Source organism: Serinus canaria, chromosome Z (assembly GCF_022539315.1).
Source record: "Serinus canaria isolate serCan28SL12 chromosome Z, serCan2020, whole genome shotgun sequence".
Classification (NCBI taxonomy): Eukaryota; Metazoa; Chordata; class Aves; order Passeriformes; family Fringillidae; genus Serinus; species Serinus canaria.
This window is the reverse complement of record NC_066343.1, coordinates 23,467,090-23,488,344: the sequence shown is the minus strand read 5'-3', so window position 1 is coordinate 23,488,344 and position 21,255 is coordinate 23,467,090. Positions and strand designations below refer to the sequence as shown.

The following is a 21,255-nucleotide window of genomic DNA, read 5'->3' as shown; positions in this document are numbered from 1 at the left end:
TACTCAAAAGAATCCACATTTATATTTGGATGTGTACCAAGATCACATTTGGTGTTTTCTATCTGAAATTTTCATAGTAAACTTAGCAGCATGTATTTGAAATATAGATGCATTTAAAGTGTATCTGATTTATAAATATTAATGTGATCAGTTTGTCTGTGCAGGTCTTGTCCGTGATTCATAGAGTTGATGAGGAACTACTGGGACCAATAAATGACCCCAGTGTAAAAAGATCCACTGCTAGACAGCAACAGCATTGTCAAAAAGCTGAACAAATTTTTTGCGTGCATTGGCATTCACTGTGATGGTGATGCCGTGAATGGGGAGGGAGTCAGAGGAACCACCTCAAATGGAGGTGGTGGGAAAAACCATGTTAGGAAAAATTGATAAACTAAACATTAACAAATTCTCAGCACCAGATGGTGTTTACACAGGAGTCCTGAAAAAACACACACCACAAATAAGAATTTTCTGAATTGCTAACTATGTGTGATCTGGCACTACTATCAGCTCTGGGTTTAGAGGGATGCAAGTGGGAACATGATGCCAAGTTTTCAGCAGGGCTTCAGGAGTGATCCTGGGGAGTAATGGTCAGTCAAAGATTTCATTTGTGGTAGTCAGATTTGGTTGGAGGTTTGAGAAGAAACATGGGTGTGGAGAGGAAGGTCAGGCTTGAAAGCCACAAGAACTCTCAGAAGGATACCATGAGCATATGTATTGTGTTTGTTCAGACTATGTGGCTTTCAGCAGAACCTTAGGGAAGCAATGGCTCATAGCAAATGACACTTGCTGTGGAACAGGAGAAGTTAATTATGGGCCAACCCCCAGAAAAGGGAGGGTTGGAAGAAACAGGCATCTCATGTGTCAGGAGGAGGTCAAATAGACACATGACCTGGGTCTGGTGTTCAGCATCTTCCTAAGAGGCCTGGAGAAGGTGGTGCAAGGAAATTGTGACAATGTTTACAACTGATGAAATATTATTCAGGATAACCAAAGCTAGTCTTGACTCTGAAAAACCTCTGAAATTATACACTGCTCTAAAACGAAATACTGTGTTGGGAGAAAAGTGACTGCTTATGTAAAATCATGATCTCTTAGCTCAGGAAAAAGTGAAAGACAGCTTGAGTCATTGTGGAATGTTTGCTAAAAGCATCCAAGCACTTCTCAGTGGGCAAGCTGGCTGTTGGATTTGGAGCGGAGGCAGGGAAGTGCTTTTTCCTGTGGTGCAGAATTGCACTTTTGCTTCTGCATTCTGGGGATGCCAGAGTACCAGTGGGGTGTGGGGGAGCAGATAATCTGAAGGAAGAAGACTGTGGGGAATGAGTGAAACTGGTGCAGCATGGCTGCACCTTCTGGTGTCCCAGACTTGCAGCAGCACAGGAGAAAGGCAGAGGCACTTGCCCTGTTTCACATAGCCCCTCTGAAACCCACACTGCAAGCCTTGGATGTCTCTGCTTTTTGGGCTAAATGGGACTTTGGTGCAGCATTTCTGAAGGCAGTCCCAAGTTACCAGGCTCTCAAGGGTTTGAGATGAGTTGTTAAGCCCAGGAGAACAGAAGCAAGGCGGTGGTGGGTAGCAGGATGTCTGTCACAGCTTACATTTGTAGTTGGGCTGCTACAGTCGAGACATGCCTAGCCAGCTGCTAGTCAGAGATTTCTTTTTTTTTGCCAGGACTTGTTTTATGTGCTGGTATTTGAACCTTGATTAGGTGTACTCAAAGTTGTCCTGTTTTATCTTACTCCCTTCCCTGTCTGAAAGTAACACTGTTTTTTTTCCCTGGAGAAGTAAGACTTGGCTCTCTGCTGTCCTAGAATTGCCCACAAGAAGAAAAAATAAAGACCAAAATGAATAATGAATGTAGCTGTTTTTCCCAATTATTCTGTATATGATTTATTGCTTTATTTTCAAGACACGAAGAATGCTGTTGATGCGAATATATTGAATGGAACACCTTATTGTTTTTATTATGGTGACTTTCTCTTTTTATCATGTGGGAGAGCAGTCGATTTGCATCTATTTGACATTTGAAATGTTCTGTCTTTGGCTGATCTGCAGCTCTGTGCAGCATGATCCAGACTAAGAAAAGCTCATTTCAGTTCTTAGGACAGGTGCAAGATTAAGCGTCAGGAATCTCGCTTCTGAAATTCCTTGTGATTGTTTTTTCCTCCACAAATGTCTGCATAGGTAGCAATTAACTGCATCCAGAGATCAAAAACTAAATTGTCTCAGACAGAAATTGCTATATCAGAGCTTAGTGCTACTTGTACTGTACTTTAACAATCAGATAGTTCCACTGATCTTCCTTTGCTTGAAGGTGAAACAGGTTGGCTGGGCTTGCTCTGCAGCAAGGGGGAACTGAAAGCGAAAGAAAGGACTGCATGATGAGCTGGGGAGAAGCACAGGTTTTATGGTCCTGAGCTGGTAACACCACAGAAAAATGTTTTTGTTTCCTCTGTAGGGCTAGAAGAGTGAGAGAGGGCTCCTCACTGGACCTGCAGTCCCAAGTGCCCCAGATGCCTCCTGCACTGGCCCTGCTTTGGCATGGCATGGCCATCTCCTTGCAAGACAGGAGGTGACAGCTCTGTCCACCCAGCTGGGAGACAACAGGACCCATCAGGGAGAGGAGGCCTGAGTGTGGCTACCCTGACACTACAGGCAACGTGGGCTTGGGGAAGCACAGGGCTGGGTGCCTTGGTGACTTTTTTCCTGTGATTTTTAGAGAAGCTCCTGATGCCTTCACCCTTAATTGCCTTAATTAGTCCATTATCCTCCTCTAGGGGAATTTTTCACAGAAAGAGAAGATGTCACTCCTTGAAATGTTTGACTGGTAGACTAAAAACTCCACTGTCAGCTTTTTTTTTATTTTACAATATTCTAAGTTGAGCTGTTGTATTGACAATTTAGCATGTAATCCTATTGCTCTAATTCAGTCATTTGCCTGTGCATTAGGATAAGAATGATTTGCATAACAGCCTTCAGTCTTCTGTTTAGCAACAAAATATTCTGATTTTTGCTTGAGTTAAGTGGGATCAAACTGCAAACAGGCTGGAGAGTGATCCCAGGGGACCTGCGCTGATTCTGGCACTGACGAGGAAGATGTGGCTGCTCCATTTTTCCTGCAGGCTGACTTGCAGGGAGCTGGAGCCTGCTGGCTAGTGTCCCTTCTTGGGAAATTTGAAAAAAATAATAGGAAAATGTCTTGCTTGCCCCAGTTATGGGTGGTTAGGTTCCACTTGCCTGTATTTATCACTTTCTGCACCACTGATAAGGATTGTTTTAGCAAGTCGGCCTTTATGTGCTGTTTTCCTTCCTTAGAGCAGAAAAAGTTTGTAAATGGGCTGCAAGCCTTCCACTGGAGTGGCAGGACTGATAGTATTTTGCTTTCAAGGAGACAGTCCCCAAAGAGATTATCTGCATCAGATTTTCCTGGTGAGAGCTGGAAGTGTTCATTCCCTATTTGAAGACTGGAGGGCTTGGCATGGTCAGAGTTGCATTAGGTGCCCCCCACAGCCTCTTACCAAGCTGTGGATGCCCCTGCCCCACTGCCCAAACAATCCTGCTCCCTCCCACATGCTAAAGCACGTGGGAGCCCTCACCCCACATTCCCTGTACAGGGCTCTGTAATTCTGAGATGTCAGTCTTCCAACTCACCCACATTTTCAGTTTCTTCTGCTAGGCATTTTTATTTTGTTTAGCAGCTAGATTTTATACATGCTTTGTAGTTTTACATTCATTTTCTGTGGCTGGCAGATAACATTTTCCCAATTGATTAAGTATCCAGACTTACAAAGGTAGAGCTGCGGTATGTGACTGCAGGCACCTGAAAAGTTGCAACCCCCTGTGGCAGATCATTAACTTCAGATCAATAGGAAAATCACTTTCTTCCCCTGCCTTTTTTGTAACACTTTTTTTTTTTTCTTCCCAGTGTCCAGATGCTTCTCAGGGAGGTGTTTTCAGAGAGAGCTGTCATTCCTCTAACACAAAATTGTATTATCAAAGAGCTTATGCTGGTACTACAAAAATGCTGAAATGAAATGCAAATCTAGACATTTAAGACAACTTCCTTATTAACTGAGGTAGATTTCTTCAAGCTTTCCTCTTTTGAATGGTACTTCTTTTCCTAAGAAAGAGGATGGAGATAAAGGAATGTTTGCACAAAGAGCCTGATTTTAGAACCTTCCCTCAACTTTGGTGCATACCCTCTTTAAGAGGCCTGTGGGATCATACCATTTGCAGATGTCCACGTCACATGATATTCTCCATTGTATTTTAACACACATATTTTTATTAGGATGTGATCTATTTAATTAAAATTATTATTCTGAGGGGAATAACTGTGGATGTTTTAATTTTCCAGAGGCAGTTGATCGCCTGGGGATTGCTTGTTGGAAGAATATATTTCAATGCTTTCTCCTCTTTCCTGCTAAATTATATGCAAACTTCTCCTGAAGCTAAGCAAAGTCCATTTTCCATTTTGAAGATTCTACGGGGGTGTCCCTGCCCTGTGTGTCATCTCTTCCACTAATTCCCCACGGTCCTATTTTAGCATTTCCCAGTGCTGTGAGGTGGAGACAGAAGCAGGTCCCAGGGTAGCTGAGCACCCTGGAGAAGACAGGCTGGCTCAGGGGCTCAGGGACTGCCCAGTCCTGGCATGGTGTAGGAGTTTTGGAGCTTCACCTCACTGCTGGCTCCCTCAGTGCTCCTGAATGAGGGAAGGAACAGAGGAGGTGGTGGGTCTCTTATGATCCATTGGGTCTTTAGGATGAATTTTGCAGCATTTGATGCCTCTGTCTCTCATTTATTACCTCTGGTGCTTTCAGACTAAGGGACTGGCATGCTCGGACAGTGGGGAAGCCGCATCTGCCGCAGGTTTGGATCACTGTGGCACTGATCCTGTCCATTGCACAGCCACTGCCAATGGCATGTGATAACACATCTCACCATCCAGGCTGGGAAGCATCCAGGTCCCCATCGTGTCTCAGGCTCAGGCCTTTGTCTGCATTACTTAAATTAATTCCTCTTAATGGATCATGTTGTTTTTCTCCTGCACTGGAACCTACTCAGGAAGACAAAGTGGTCCCCCTGGTTAATAAAGAGTTAATATTTTCAGTCCCAAGCCCTTATTTTTATTTTATTTTTATGGCCTTAGTCAATACCATAAAGCCCCCAAATCCCTGGCAGTCCTTACCACAGAGATAAACACACAATGAACCTATCTGCACATCACAAAAAGCCGACAGCAAATTTACAAGCGCTCAGTGGGATATGGGGCCTCCTTGCTGATAACCAGCTTTGGCACTGAAAAGGACCTGTACACTTGTGCCTGCTTTGTTGTGTTATGTTTTTCCCTGCAGATAGCAGCTCGTTGTGGGAAAAGGCAAGGACTGCTGCTGGAGCACACTCAGCACCCTTGAAAACACATCTGTGCTGTGTCTCAGCTCTCCTGCCCAGTTTAGTCAGCACTGGTGTTTGTTCCTCTTTCTCTTTTTGTGCCTCCTTTCCCTTGTCTCTGCTAATAATTTCACAAATTCTCTCTATCTTATGGGCCAGAGATAATTTCTATTGAAACTGACTGAGTTGCACAAATTGTGAGAGGTTTTTCCATGGTACTCTGGTTTTAATCTGTGCTAATGTTAAGATCCTCTTCTCTGCTGAATATTTGCTGGGGTGTGAAGCATCTGCTTAGCTGTTATGTAAAGAAATACATTTATTAGGTAGTTAGTGTAATCACATAATCTTGACAGATGCCAATGCAGTCACAGTTCCATATTTTATGAAATGGGAGGATGTATAAGCAGGCAGGCAGCAAAGCAGAAGCAGGCGCATTTCTGCTGCTGAGGGACACCTTTTCAGGATTATGGTTCCAAAATCTGTTTTCTATAAAAAATGGTGGGGTCATTAGCTCTCTGTGAGTGCAACAAGTGAGGCAGGGGTGGAGTGACCATGCTGTGTCCAGTGCTTCCCAACTGCAGGGCAATGTTGCAGGTAATGGATGCAGTGTGCAGGACAGGGGCAGAGACAGGGCTGGTCCACTGGAGGAAGGTGACAATGACCCTCAGCCATCTTAGCTAGTGGGAAGTGGTGATGTAGGATGTGGGGATGGAGCAGGGCCAGGAATCCTTCCACAGCATGGCCAAGTCTGGATGGAGGGGTGTGGGAGGTCAGGAGGTGTTTTGGAGCATCCTTGTTAAGGTGTTCAGCAGTGAGCAGCTCGTCCAGGCTCAGCTGGTGACCAACAGGTCATGTCAATTTGTTTCTGCCCTTGAATGGAAAGGAAATGTTTCAATCCCTTGTGCTGCTCAACCTCCAGCAGAGTTGGTTTCAGCTGTACACAATTCTTACCAAGGTGTGTGCAGGGATGGGCAGGGATGGGGATGAATGTATATGGAGAGACCCCTGCACGTGCATTTATTGGTCTGACTCCCTCTGCTTGCACTGCCCAGCACTGATGAGTAGTGGGACCTATTGGGAATCAATTCCACTGGAACAAATCCCAGAGATTCTGAGCTAATTGTGCACAATCGCCCCCAGGGGAGGAATTTCCTCAAATCATTTCAGTGCAGAGAGCTGATGGAGGCCACAGGGTTGCTTTGTTTCCCTCATTCAGGCAGGAACCAGAGGCTGCCACTTTCAGATCTCTGGGTTCACTTTGCCCACAAGACTCCAGTCCAGCAATTGGAATAGTTTGCATTTGTGGGAGAGGTGAAGGCTAGAAATCTCACTAAGCATTTTAGTCAAAATGAAAAATTGTCACCTTTGATTTTCAGAAAGTTGCTTCCCCCTTACCATCTGGTGCCACTTCCCTCCCTGGAGACACCCAACAAAATAATATGGATTTTTTTGCATGTGAGCTGGAGATGATCAATAGCAATCCTTCCCACAGCAGCAGCACAGGACATGAAGCACTGTAATATTAGAGTATAGGAGGCTCAAGGGAGACAGCAGCAATGCCCTGAGCTTCCTTCTTGCCCAGATTGTCCTCCCAGGGCTCCAGCAACCAGAAATTCTTGCTGTCATGCTTGTGGTCTGTTTTCCTGATGTAAAATGAAAACAGGAAGGGCTGAGCTACCTGTCTGCTCTGAGGAAGATTGTAGCTTATGGTGGACAGGCTGGAAAACAGGTTTCTTTTCTGTTTCTTCCATTTCTTAGTGACCATTTCTTATGCTGTCAAGACCTTCAGTGATTTGCTGTCTCCGTGTCAGTCCGGCCAGCTAAATCTGTTAGCTGTTTTATTAGACATATCCAGGGTGTTTTCCATCCACAAAGGATGCAGGCAATTTGTGTACAGAAGGTATGAGCAACTTCTTTGGGCCAATTCCTTTATTTAAAAATTTCTGCATCACCTGAACTCCCAGTATGCATTGCCAATATTTGTGAGATTTCTGGAAGGGATAACATCAGCACTGAATAATTACAGAGAAAACCAAACGTGTCTATGTATTTTTTAAATTATTCAAGGATGTAAGAGTGTTTCATGCAGCTTGAGAGAGCTCTGAAACTGTGCATATGTGAGCCTACCAACACGATGGAGAATGGTGTAAAGAGCTTTTGGAGGAGTTGCTCTTTTCCTTAAGCTGTCATTGCTGATGATGAGAAGGCAAAAACCTTTCTTATTTCTTTTTCACTTTGCTGATGTTACAAAACAAGACAACCCACCACCCCATGATACTTTTTCTGTGCTCCCCTGTCACAAGGGAGGAATGAAACTGGAATACCTTGAATAGGTGTATGAAATGGTCTCTGTCGTGTCACATGGTAATCAGACATGGCATCCAATTCTTTCCTCACACCCCATGTTAATCTTTCTGAATTCAGAATTAATTGTAATAAGAAGACAGAGTTCTAGAGATTTCTGAAAAATAAACCAAACATGTCAGTTTGCTCTGAATTTTCCACATCTCTAGTGCACGATGAAGAAAAGCCCTTTAAGTATGTTGTAACCTGGTATCAGACATTTCTCAAATTAGCATTTTCTGTAGCGTCCTGTATGAATTAGAATTCTGTTGATACTTATTTTTATAGTAAGCTGGTTATATGATACATTAGGTGTATGTCATTGTGTCCATTAGCATGGATTTATTTTCAGCAAGTAAAATGTATGCAGTTTAAAAGATTTTGCTAGCTGGTGATGTTCACTTTGCTATGCATGGATGGATAGTGAAGAAGGTGTCTTTTCATTTAAATGTGTTACCCTTTGGATAGGTCCTGATTTGCTCCACTCTGTTTACAGGGTGTGAATACGTCTCTAAATAAATCTTTTGCCAATCAAGTCCTCTTTGCAGCACAAAATGGCATAAGGAAATAATGGCAGTTTCAGTAATTTTTTGTCAAAATTAGCACCACAATTTCTGACATATCTTAATATTTTTGTGAATTTTAGGTGTCGCACTTCATGCCAATTTTTTCTACCCTCTTATTTCTACCCTCCCAATAACATGTGCTATTTTTCTAGAGAATGTTACAAACACATCACAGGAGGATCTGTACTCTCAGTTCACCTTCCACATGCTGAGTAATAACATCAGAACAGACTAATCTTGTGGAAGTAAACTGATTAGTCTGTTTAGAGCAATATTTACAGAGGTGTGAGAACTGCAGCCAGCGCTCTCACCACGTGTGTGAAGGATGATCTTTCTACGGCCTCTAGCTCCTCCCCTCCAGCAATTTTGGCTCTTTCCTCCAAGTTTCACCCAGTGAAGCTGCTAGAAAGGGGCTTTCCAGCTCTGGAAGCTGCTGCGGGAAGGTAAACTGACACTGTCAAGTGGCTGACAGCCACTGTGGCTGCCTACAAGCCAAGACTGAGCTGTGTGTGTCTATCCCACAGGGATACTGAAGTTTGAGTGCATCAGTGGACACATGGACTAGTTTCAAACTTTAGGTGCAAGTGTGGAGAGGCGACACATTTTGGGAGGTGAATGCTTTGGGGGTCAGGATGTGCCCTCATCCTCAACTGAATGAGTAGCTGATTAACTGACCAAGTCCACAAGATAGTGCTTGGCCTTGCAAAACCTTGCTTGTTCCTCTGAGGAGCTGAAAAATATTTGTTTTGATTAGAGGATGGCAGGACTACCCCAGGAACACATCACAGGGAGGAGGAAAAGAGGCACAGTTGTATCAAAGGGAAGGTTAAATTCCCTTGGAAGAGAGTGACTGTCGGGCCTCCTTTCTTTTACCAAGCTTGGGTGCTCTCCAGCCAGCTCTGGAGGAAGGCCAGAAGGGAAGGAAAAACACAGAGACCTCACATACTTTTACTAGCTGAATCTTAAGCATGGTTTTCCTTTGTGTCTTTACCTATGTCTTCAAAAGAATAAACTATCCCATCTATTCTGGAGGTTGTGATTAAATGTTTCTCTTTTCATGTAGCCTGATTTGAGGATGGTGTGAAAGTAATTGGACAGTGAGCTCTCTTCCAGCAAAGTGCTGCCAGATCCATACTGTGATGCAGCAGCAAGTGTCCATATCCCCTCTCTGTGGTTTTCATTGCTCCCCTTCACAATATCAGCTTTCAGGAGGGAAGAATGTCTCTCCCTGAGTGTGGTACCTAGGATGGCTTTGGCAGCTTCCCGTGTGTGTGTGTGTGAACAACCATACCCTGTCATGGCATTGCCTGACCACAGGAGCTCTCCCCAAGGCAGAAACAGGGAGTTTCCCGGGGTGACAGCCTCAGAAAAACCAAGCCTGGCAGGACCCTCCCTTTGTGTCTGGATGCTATACCTGTGCCTTGCACCAACAGGAGACCCTTGCTCTGGGAATGTCTGACCTGTTAGTTGGCTCTCCCTGGGGACGTGTGTGGGCCCACATGAGTCTCCAGCCACAATACGAGCATCTGATGAGTAGATTTTGTTTTTGGGGAGGTAAAGGTCAAAAACTGCACTGGCCTTGGCGGAGCAGTGCTCATAATTGGATCTGAAGAATGTACCTGTATCATATTCCTCTCAGAAGAATCTCTCCGTGCATATGTTATCTGCTAGGGTACCTAGCAGTTGTCATTGGCAAGCTAAAGTTGTGGTCTGCTGTGGAATGTATGGAATGATAGCCATAAAAATGAGTAATGGATCTAAGGCACAAAGTGAGACCCTGTGGAGCAGGTGGGAGAAGATCCCTGCATCACTCAACAGCCTTCAGGAGTCACTGTCCAGAGCTGATGGAGCGCTGGGAAATGACACATAGAGACTGTGCAACACCTGCTCTGGGATGTTCATAGGGTGCCTGTGGGGATGGTCAGGCTTTATGACTGGGGAAGAATATGAGAGACAGAGGAAGTGAGATCAGGAATGATTGAGAAGGAACAAGTCCAGAAAAATGGGGGATAAGGGATAAAAGGGGACAGATGTATGTGAACAGGAATGGCAGGTGTGCTTTTCACACTTGATTGACTCTTCTGCTTGCATGTTCTCATGTCTGCTTTCAGTGCCAGCTGTGGGAGCCAGCCCAGGGTCAAGAGATGACCTGCCCAACTAGGATCCTGGCACCTGGGAAGGACACACTGTGTGCAGTTTTCCTTAGGGACTTGTGTGTGTGTTTGTGGATGAGAAGCTCTGAGTAGGAGCTGGAGTAGGGCTGGGGCTGGAAAGGCAGCCAGGGAGGCTGGGCATCCAGGACAGCTACAGCAGAGACTGCCTAAAGCCACTTACTGGAGGGAGAGGAGAACCACAGCCATATGCATGCTTCCCATTTGGATGAGCACTCTATGTGTGCTGGGAATAGAAGCTCAGCCTTGCTGCTGGGTGGATCTGGGGACACAGAGCAGCAGTAGCAGCAGCCTCACATATGTCAAGCCACCTCTTCACAGCCAGGCACAGTGGGATTATTAAGTAATTCACAGATTACCTGAATCCCGGAGTAGGGATCAGGCTTATCAGTGCTGCTGCAAGGAGGTTGAAAATCTGGATTAGCATTCCACACAATGTTGACAGTAGAGATATGGATGGGAAAAAAAAATAAGATATAACTCAATTGGGGTGAATTTAAGGTGGGTGAATATATAAATTTAAATGGAAATAGTACACAGACACAGTATTAAGTGACAGCCCACCTGTCTACAGCACATGAATGGGACTCTAAGGTGGCAAGGAGACATGATACACATTTTCTGCTTCACACAGAAAAAAAAATCCTGAAACTACTTGGTCCAGTTTTGGACACTGTATCTCAAAAAGAGGCTGTCTTACTTAATTAAAGCCAAGAGGACAATGGGAGTAGTACAGTAGACTAGAAAACATGAAAAAATTTGGACAAATTCCTTCTTTAGTCAGAGAAGAAAATTTCAGCTGGAGATAGCATGACCTTGAATCCAAAACATGTTGTGGTACAGGGGATGTTTACACTTGATGCTCTTGGACAGGCAAGAAGGGCTTGATTGGTGCCAAGAGAGGTGTGGAGATCCTGGAGCAGGTCTGGCAGAGAGCTGCTATTTTGGTCAAAGCTCTAGAGTGTGTCTCTCATCAGGAAAGGCTGAGAGAGTTGAGCCTGTTCAGCCTCAAGATGTGAAAACCGGGAGGGGTCCTCAACAGTGTCTCTAAGTATCTGCAGGGAAGGTGCCATGAGGAGGGGCCAGGCACTTCTCCGTGGTGCTCAGCAGCAAGACAAGAGGCAAGGGGCAGAAACCGATGCAGAGGAAGTTCCACCTAAAAATGGGGAGCAATTTACTGTGCAAGTGACCACACACTGGAACACATTGCCCACGGAGGCTGTGGAATTTCCCTGGCTGGATATACTCAAGAACTGTCTAGAAACAATCCTGTGCCGTGTGCTCTGGGATAACCCTTCTTGTGCACATGACCCACTGTGGTCCCTTCCAGCCTTACCTGTTCTGTGAGTCTGTAACCACACGGGGAATGGGAGAATCACAGAAGCACAGGGGAGGGCAGGGGAGGCTGTGAGACCAGTTTGCAGGGCTGTTGGGGTCTCCAGTGCCCCAGCATGGGTGCTATCAGGCAGGCATCTGCCAGAGATGGCCCCGGCACACAGCACCCTGGACAGCCTATTGTCCTCTGTGGATACCTTGAGGAGGTGACACTGCCCAGTCTGTGCATGCCACTGCTGAGAGCACAGGCCAGGGTTTCTGTCTTCACCGGCAGAAGTGTACACAGACCTCAGCAAGATTAGTCAGGAAAGCACCCAGCCTCCCAGGCTCTGGGCTCACTGTCAACTCAAAGTCATGCCTCCCTCTAAAACTCGGCGGACCTGCTGCTCTGGGGGAAACAAAGGGCTATTGAAAGTTGCTTCTAGTAAGAGATGAATGCAGAAAACTGTTTGCTGCCTCCAGGCTTAGTATATAGGTCAGGTAAAAAGTACAGCATTACTAACCCTTTGTAAATAAGTAATTAAGGCACTTAATGTAATTGAGCAGCATAATGAATAGCAGCAATAGAAATGAATTGCAAAAGGTTTCTGTCCTTCAGAGAAATGCATAGGTATGCAAAAAGCATTTGCTGGTATGTTACTGTGTTTGTAAGTGAGAGTAGTTATCAGAGAGACAGAAGGAAATCTTAGGTTTTTCCACTCAATGTCCTGCTGGGGCCGATTTGGTTCCAGCAATGCACTTTACAGTATTTGGTTACCAGAACTATCAAAGGTGGGTGAAATATATACTTTTTAGACTCAGGTTCAAGAGGCTCAGTGGGGGTAGGCTGACAGAGCGCTGCTGCAGGCAGCAGAGGTGTGCCAAATTACTCTGTCTGAATTAGCTAATGCACACTCGGGGCAGAACATCCTGCTGGGCCCCACCAGCCTCTGCAAGCTCAGCAGATTTTGTCATCAGCTGGAAAATACAGTGGCAGGTTTTGGCTGTGTCCTGTCCCCAGCTCCCCCTCCACCAGCACCCTGCCTTTCAGTTTCTTCCTGGCTCTGTCCCCTGGCCCTCTAATAGGGTAACATCTGCCTGACTCCAAAGCTGTTGTTATGAATTGGTCTGTTAAAAGGATCATGAAGTGACTGGGTAACACAAAGACAAAAACTCTTTAATTGTCTAATGTTAGGCTATTGGATGCTGTTGCTGGGTATCAGAGGGTTAAATATATCTGAATTTCTGTAGGCTGAATTGAGAAGATATGGTTTCTGTCATATAATAAATGTTTATAAGAGTTTTATAGACGTTGCTCCTGAATAACTGTGAGAATGGAATATTCATGAAGTATAACCCTAAGGGAAGAAGAGTATCTGGATATCTAGCCATTGCACCTTTATTTTTAATTAAAACTAATCTTTTTCCCTAATAATAGTTCTCCTCCTGTGCTTGCTGAAGGTTTAATCCAGCTGCTCTTCAACAGTGCAGCACACTGTTCATGTTTAGCTGTGGTCAGTCCTGCATAAGGATGAATGGGGAGTATGTTCCCAAGAGTGTCCTTCTGGTGAAAACCAGAAGATGGTCCTCCTGCCAGCAGAGAAGTCCTGGCAGGTGTTGCCTCTCAAGACTGGGCCCAGCCTTTTGCACCCCTGCGATGTGATCAGCAAACCCATACACACTCCAGAGCCCAAGATGTTGCTCTTGACAAGGATGAAGGATCCCCCAGGAGAGCTGACTGTATAGTACATTTGGGACTGTATTTTGTGTGCTTATCTTAAATATAGTCCCCTAGGGTGACTTATACAGTTCCAATTTATGTTATGTATAAATCTACTGTGCGAAGTACAATTACAGATTTCTGTACTGTCCAACAATGCAGTTGTAAAGCACGACAGTAAATAATATCTGAGTGAGTGAGAACATGGTTTTCAGTTCAGATTTGAAAAGAGAGGGGGAGTCAATCAGGCATGCAAATGTGAATGTAAACGTATGTAATTTTCAGGAAGGAATTTGTGCTCCAGAAGGATTTTGCCATTTACCAGGGTTTCTCCTTTAGGCTTTGGAGGATCCAAACTGCCTGGAGTCCTGGGCTGCAGCCAGGTTGCAAGCACCATCCATCCAGGGGAAGGAGCAGGTGAGATTTCAAAGCAGGATATAAAAAAGTACAATGCAGGGGGGAAACCTTCCCCTGCTGAGTCTCTCCTTCCTCCAATGTGCAGTCTCATTGCTGGGAGTGGTCTGCAAAAGAGCATTGCTCACCCTGGCCTCTTTGCTCTGGTTTCTTATCGGGTGACTGACTGCAGCAGCTCAAGTTGCAAAGATGGGGGAACACTCAAGCCAGTGTTAGGAGTAGTTACACGTGCACACAAATCATGCACGTGAATCCTGAACCGTACATGGAACTGCAAAAGACCAAAGAAAGTAATTTCTACAGTTCAAATAATGATTATTCTATTTTTAAAAAATACCTAGGTTACCTGAGGCTTATTTGAACCAATCTTAAAAGACAAATAAAATCATATGATGAAATGAAGTTAAGCCTGCTAAATGGAACGGCATTTGGCAAATAGCCTGTTTTATAGAACAAAAGGGTGGATAATTCCTCTCTGATGCATAATATTGGTCTAACAGGAAAGACTCTCAATTTAACAAAGAGCTAATTCAAGATATTTGAATACAAGTAGGGTTGTTTCATGGAAACTTTCAAAGGAATTAGTACTTTTCTCTTTCTTGAACTTTTAGCTGAATGTGGGCTGAAGTATTTCAGGACTAGGTTAAACATTGTTTAAAATGTGCCTTTTTAAAGCTCTCCATCCCCTAGGTTTTTGCTGTTATGTCTTTCTGTTTCTAAGTAAATGAGAAATCTTTGAACTGCTCTTGTGTGGTTTGTTTATGTGCTTTTATAGGTTAAAACCTTCTGCATTCACATTTAACTGTGGAGAAAATGTATTATTTTCCCTGAAATAAGCTTAGACAAATGCTTTCTGTTCTCTCAAGCCTGGAGTCCCTCAGGTATTTTATGCTTTAAATAATCCCTTTGAATGGATGAAAAATGCCTTGTAACTTCCCAGCCAGCAGGGCGGGGGAGATAGTCTGGTGGGATTTAGGCATAGTAGTTTCTCTTGACCTGTGCCCTGCTCTTGGGTTCCCTGGGATGGGAGAGGATGGTATCCTGGCACTTTGTAAGAGCCACTGCTGATGCCACGGGACTTTGAGCTCTGCCACCACGTGTGCTCAGACATCCTCTTCCTGGCCATCTTCTGCTTTGGTTTTCCTCCTTACGCTGAGAGTTTTTTCTCCATACACTAAGACAGGGAGTGATCCTGCCCACAGCTGAGTGAGCCCAGCAGCTTTGCAGCCCCAAACCCGTGCCATCCCTGGTGAGCAGCCGTACAGAGTGTTTCCCTCCTGCAAGGAGAGCTGGGGCTCCAGCCTGTGCGAGCAGGGGGCAAAGCATGCACAGCAAAATGTGCTCAGACCCTCCGAGGGTGGCAGCGAGCTCTGCTGACAAGGACCACCTGAATCCCCAGGTTTTCCTATGGGTCTGGCCCCAGCTGTGTGTGCGTGCTCGCTCCCTCCCCTGTGGCCTGTGGGATGGAGATGGGGGATGTGAGGTGGGTGGTGGGGGGCAGCTCAGGGAGGCACCCATTAACAGCAGGCTGCTGTGAGGGGAGCTTTGCTTTCCCTGTGATTTAGCCCATGCAAAGTGATTTGATGCAGAGAGCTGTGCCTCAGCTACCTCATGCTTTATTAGGCTCTTTTCCAGCTCAGCTGTGCATAGTTAAACAGACTTTGAACCCCATTACGTGACCTTTCGGGTCCTTGCCTGTCAATTGAATTGCTCCCCACACACTGCTCTCCCCATTTACAGCTGGGGCCAGACCTTACCCTCTCTGTAAAGTATCACGTGAGTGTGACCTGCTGCCACTGTAAGTGGAGCTTGGCTGTTCCAGCTATCCCTACTCATATTCCTCCTTGACTGAGAGAGCAGGCAAAACCAGATGTGTTCGCAACTTGTTTTTTGTGGTCCTTCCCCAAAACAGACTAAAACCCAAACCCTGGATTTTTCTCCTCAACTATAAATATACTGATATAGAGAGGCTATTGTTTGTAAATTGGTCCTACTGTGCTGTATTTGCCTTGCATCAGTGTACAGCATTCTGTCTACATTCAAGTCTGGCTGGGGCCAAAAATCTTGTAAAAGCTTGTAAAAGTAGTGCCTTATGTCCCTCATATCTGTCCCCAGATTAATCGGGTTACAGGTATTTGCTCCCATTGTGCAAAGGCGTGGAAAGTAAAAAAGGAACCAGCTAGGAGACTGCTAGGGCCCCATCCTCCTCTGCCTGGGTAGAGGAGGATGGGGCCCTTTTCTTCACAGTGGCATTCCCTAGTGTTCATGTGCTATGAATCATCCATGCTTTGTATGCTTTGTGTTTCTTAAGGGCTGAAGTTTGTGTTATAAGGTCCTTTGTGCCCTACTGCAATGTGAAGTAATGACAGCATAATTATTTGGTGATGCTTACTCCTCCTATTACATGTGCTGAGGTTTAACCCCAGCCAGCAGCCAAGCCCCCACAGCTTCTCAGTCACTGCCCCAAAGCAGGATCAGGAAGAGAATCAGAAGGCTAAAAGCTTAGAAAACTCATGGGTTGAGAAAAAAGCAGTTTGACAGGGAAAGCAAAAGCTGTGCACAAAATCAAATCAATGCAAGGAATTAATTGACTGCTTCCCAAAGGGCAGGGAAGTGTTCAGCCGTCTCCAGGAGAGCAGTGCTCCATCACAGTATCAGTGACATGGGAAGACCAACACCATCACTTGAATGTCCTCCCCCTTCCTCCTCCTTCCTCACACGTTATGTACTGACCTTGATGTCACATTCTCTGGAATATCCTTTTGGTCAGTTGGGTCACCTGTCCTGGCTGTGTCTCTTCCTGGCCTCCCTGGCACCCCCAGCTCCCTCGCCAGGGTGGAAGTACAAAAGCAGAAAAGGCCTTTCCTCTGTGTAAGCCCTGCTCAGCAATAACAAAACATCTCTGTGTTATCAGCCCTGTGTTCAGCACAAGTCCAAGACACAGCCTCACAATAGCCACTTGTGAAGAAAATTACCTCTACCCCAGCCTCAACCAGCACAGTGTGAACACAATCATTCAAAAATACCTAAGCAAACAAAGTCCTTTAATGTGAGAAAATTATATCAAAATTGACATAATTGTACTGTTTTCAGCGAGTCTGGAAAAGGAATCAAAGTATATTTTAGATATTTATGGGTTTTACCTCTGAAAAGTGAAAGAAACAAGCGCACAATCAAGTTTATAGCTTTCTTTTTCTGCACATCTACCAGATGTTAATGGTAAGTGAAAATACTGTTGATTTGAGAACAAGTAGGAAGGTTTTTTCTGTTCTGATAACTAGTTTATTTGAGATGCACGACAAATGCCAAAAGAAAGCAATTTTTCAGAAGGAAAAGTACTGTTGAGAGACCTGAAGTATTTATACTTTTGACCATGATCACTCTTTGTACTCATGCATTGTTACAAGATAAAGTCAAGAGCACTTTTGCCTGCTGTTCTGACATGTATCAGTGCTTGTCCATCCCACAAGATGTTTGGTATGTCAGAAGGGCACATCTGTCCCACTCTGGGATCCTCTTGGCATGGTTTACTGTGGAGTAAACAATTTTTCTGTGTGATGAAAGCAGAGAAAACTGGTGTTTGCATTAATGTGCCATTAATGCCTTGTTTTCCTTGTGATGAAACAAGTCCAAGGTTGACCTGCTAATCAGTGCAGTCCAAAATACCTTTTAAAGGATGATATTTTCTCCTTCTTTTTTTTTTTCTTTTTTTTTTTTCCCCAGCTGTTTTGGGAAGAGGGAACATGAATAACACGATTCTTTTGGGTCAGAAATCACCTGATACACTCCCAGCCCTTTTGGCGGGCACTGCTGCCACAGCTGAGGACTGGAGCTGCAGCTTTCTGGTTTTTGAGGAGTCCTCCTATCCAAAGAAGAAGGCTGAGTCTCTGCCTTGTTTAACATGAGCTGACAAAATTAGCTTGTGTCATTGAAGAAGCTTCAAGTTCTCCATAAATAAATCATAAGAAAAAAAAAAAATATCAACAACAAACCTTTTAATGACAAAGGTAATTGTGACAAGGGTAATTGAGACTTGCAAATGAAGAATTGTTTTATAAGTTGCTGAAAGTTACCATTGTATTAAAAAAAAACCAAAACAACTTGATTGCATAAACTTCTTTAAAAGCTGGCTTTCTGTTTGGTGCCATGGCTGCAAAGACTCAGCTTGGAGGCAAGGCTGAGGGCAGGGAAAGCAGGTGCTGCTCTTGACTTGGCTGCTAACAGAATAGCATTAAACTAGATCACTAATAGCACTGAACTATCACTTATCTCTGTTTTGCCTTCCACCTCCTTGGATTTCTGACCTTGGTGGGTGCAGCTTTGATATATGTTACAGCATCTCAGCAGAGCCCTGCACATTTTAATTCTTTATCATTAGGCGATCTCAGCATGGCCCCTGGTAAATCACAGACTATTAAGTTGTCTGATGGCCTCCTTTCTCATCCTTCAGATGAGGGAAGGTGCTAGAGAGGCTGAGCCACCTCACATCCCTAAGGCCACATCCCAGCAGCCAAATGAAAAACACACAGCCCAGGCTTTGCTTGGTGCAGAGATACACTGCTGGTATCTGGACTGTGTCCTTCAACAAGGTCAAAAGCCACCCCACTTCCTCTTCTGCATGCACTGACCATGACCACCACCTCTGTGGTTTTCCACAGAGTCACAGCTCTCTCTCTCTCTCCCTTTGAGGTGAGGTGCAGACTGAGCCCATATGGCTTGTGGGAGCCAGCCTTTCCCTGCATCCCGCCTGAATTACCCAGTTAGGGTGCTGGGTCCCTGCAAACCCAAAAAACCACTGAGATGTGGCATTCAGCTCAGTTCATTGGCAGCCACAAACCTGTCCTGCTCACTGTTCAGTGCTGCATGACCAGAACAGCATTTTCAGGCATCTTGTTGAAGATTTTATAGAATTTGGAATATTCATTGAAAATATTCATATTAAATAAGGTTGGCCCAAGACACAGTCCTGTGAGAGCCCTGCTGGATCTGGCCTCATAATTAAGCATGCTTTAGGATCTACCAGAGTTCCACTTTGCAATTTGTCTTCTTGCACAGTTAATGCAATATTGTTTTGGAACCAAACCATCCATGCCTGGAGTTTACTGGTGTTTGAAAATCATTGAATGGTAGAATGGCCTGGGTTGGAGGACCTTAAAGGTGGGAACCTTAGCATAAACCACAACTTGGTCTCAAGGCAAGGCTTCTTTCCATGCTCTTAAGGCTCTTGGAAAGACCTGTGAATAGAAATATGGCAAGAGGTTGTATTGGGTCTGCTGAAAGTCACGACAGCCTGCACCAGGAGCCTGCAGATGGTGTGAGAGCAGTGCAGGAAGGGCTGTGTGAGCCCTCCTTGTCTGTCTAATACTTACAGCATAATTAGGATCACATAAATGCCACTGCTGTTAACAACCATGATGATGACTGTTGTATCAGAAAAATCCCCCTGCCGTCTGCCTCCCAGGTGTTTTCACTTACACATCACTTCCCATTAAAATGGTCTGCAGCAAGCGCCGGGGGTGTCAGAGCTGGGTGATGAAATTGAATTAGTTTGAATAACTGAATAAGTTTTAGATCTTGAACTGACAGCTTGTTCATATAGATCTTAAATGCCCAGCAGCAGCAGCATAATTTGCATTACCCAGGCACAGCTGCTCAGAGCAGGAGGGCAGGGCTGCACATGGCTGGTGCTCGCTCTTAACCTCACTGCCTTCAGGAGCCCTGCCTTGCAGGGAGAGACACAGACTCAAATGGAGTAATTGCAAATAATCCTCTCCCTCTCCCTCCCCCCACCCCCCTTTCTCTTTCTCTTCTCCTTCCAGAAAACAGCATCTATTCTGATTCTCCCTGATCCTGCCCAGCACAGGCAGTGCTGAGGAGGGCAAAGTTTCATAAAGGCCTTTTGTGTAGCTCATTCCTAAATCTGTCATCAACCAATGAAATGCAGACTGAGCAAGCAGATTTTGAAGAAATATTTAATAATTTATGTTGTACTTGGCACTTGCTTAGCACCTTTCATCCATGGCTCTTAAAAGACTTCAGAGATGTCAATAGATGATACAAACAGAATAATGTTCCATTATAATAAGGCCATTTTGCACGTTCATAAAGAGGCAGAAATTGCATTCCTAAAAGAATGAATTGTTTTATCTATAACCAATAAAAAGAGAGTCTGTAAGAAAGTGGGACATAAAAGTAGAAATCTTAGTTTTCAGCTCTTCCTTGTGAACTTTTTGAGGAAATAGAAAGCTTTAGGCAGAATAATGATTTTATACTTTTAAAAAATTACCTGCTTGACTAGCATTTATCCACAATGCTTTTAAGGCCTCCCACACATGGTGGATATTTGCCCTCCTGCTCATATCCTGCCAGCTGAAGAGGTGTTACTTCTGTGTAAAGCATCAACTTAAATCCTCTGTGATTAGGTTTGCCTGCAAATATTTTTCTTTTATATGTTACAAATAAATAAGAGGTTGTCTGTAAAACCTTTTCCCCCCAAATGCTAAGCAAGTAATGGATGACCACAAAAATCAGAGGCACCACAACCTCAGTCTCCCTTGGAGAGAGTTTAATTTTTTCTATAGATTGCATTATTTTTCTAGTTTCATCTTTTTTATAGATTGCATTATTTCTCTCCATCATCCAAAGTATACTTAGATTAGATTAGGAAATGTATGAGAGGAGAAGTCTGAGAGGCAGAGCATGGTACTGTACAGCAGTGCTCACTACCTAGAAGGGCTGGTCACACTTGATGTCACTATATCCTATGGAAATGTTTTTAGCTGATGATAAATGCACCAGAAGTTGATCAAGTGGTAATGTAATGCATGTGGCTGTGAAGGTCAGTTCAAAAAAGGTCCAAAAAATTCCAAATGGCATTCAGTGAGATTTTGTGATTATTTTACTGTAATCCTTTAGTCAGAGGATAATAAAAGCACCTGATTCTGTGCTTGCTACTACTTCACATTGAATGAAAAGAAAATTAAGAAATTAAATGGAATTATTTAGAAGGAAAATACTTTAATGTATGAAGCTCTTCAAAACAAAATGCTACATGAAGTACTTACCATTGCAAACATTGTTATTCAGTACTTACCACACAGATATTATTCTGATATGCTATTCTAAACAGCTGGGTTACCACACTGTGGTTTCTTGGAAAATGCATGGGTTTTAATTGCAGTAAAATTACCTGCATTAATGGCATGGTAGGATGTGGGTAAATGTCCCCTTGTGCTTAGGACTGTCCAGTATTTTCCTCTGCCAGAGGCTTTTTGCTGCTGTTCATGTGTCAGCAGGCTTTGTCCTGCAGGAGCACAGTGGCTTAGCCAGGTGGGT

General features: G+C 44.4%; 1 long non-coding RNA gene across 1 annotated transcript in view; it reads left to right on the top strand.

Moving 5' to 3' along the window:
- LOC127061030 (uncharacterized) overlaps positions 1 to 17,910 on the top strand; it is a 32,720-nt gene extending 14,810 nt beyond the window's left edge. Inside the window, exons 2-3 of the long non-coding RNA XR_007780441.1 lie at positions 13,846 to 13,923; positions 17,644 to 17,910. This is a non-coding gene — a long non-coding RNA (uncharacterized LOC127061030). The remainder of the gene's footprint in view (positions 1 to 13,845; positions 13,924 to 17,643) is intronic.
- The last annotated feature ends 3,345 nt before the right edge of the window (positions 17,911 to 21,255 follow it).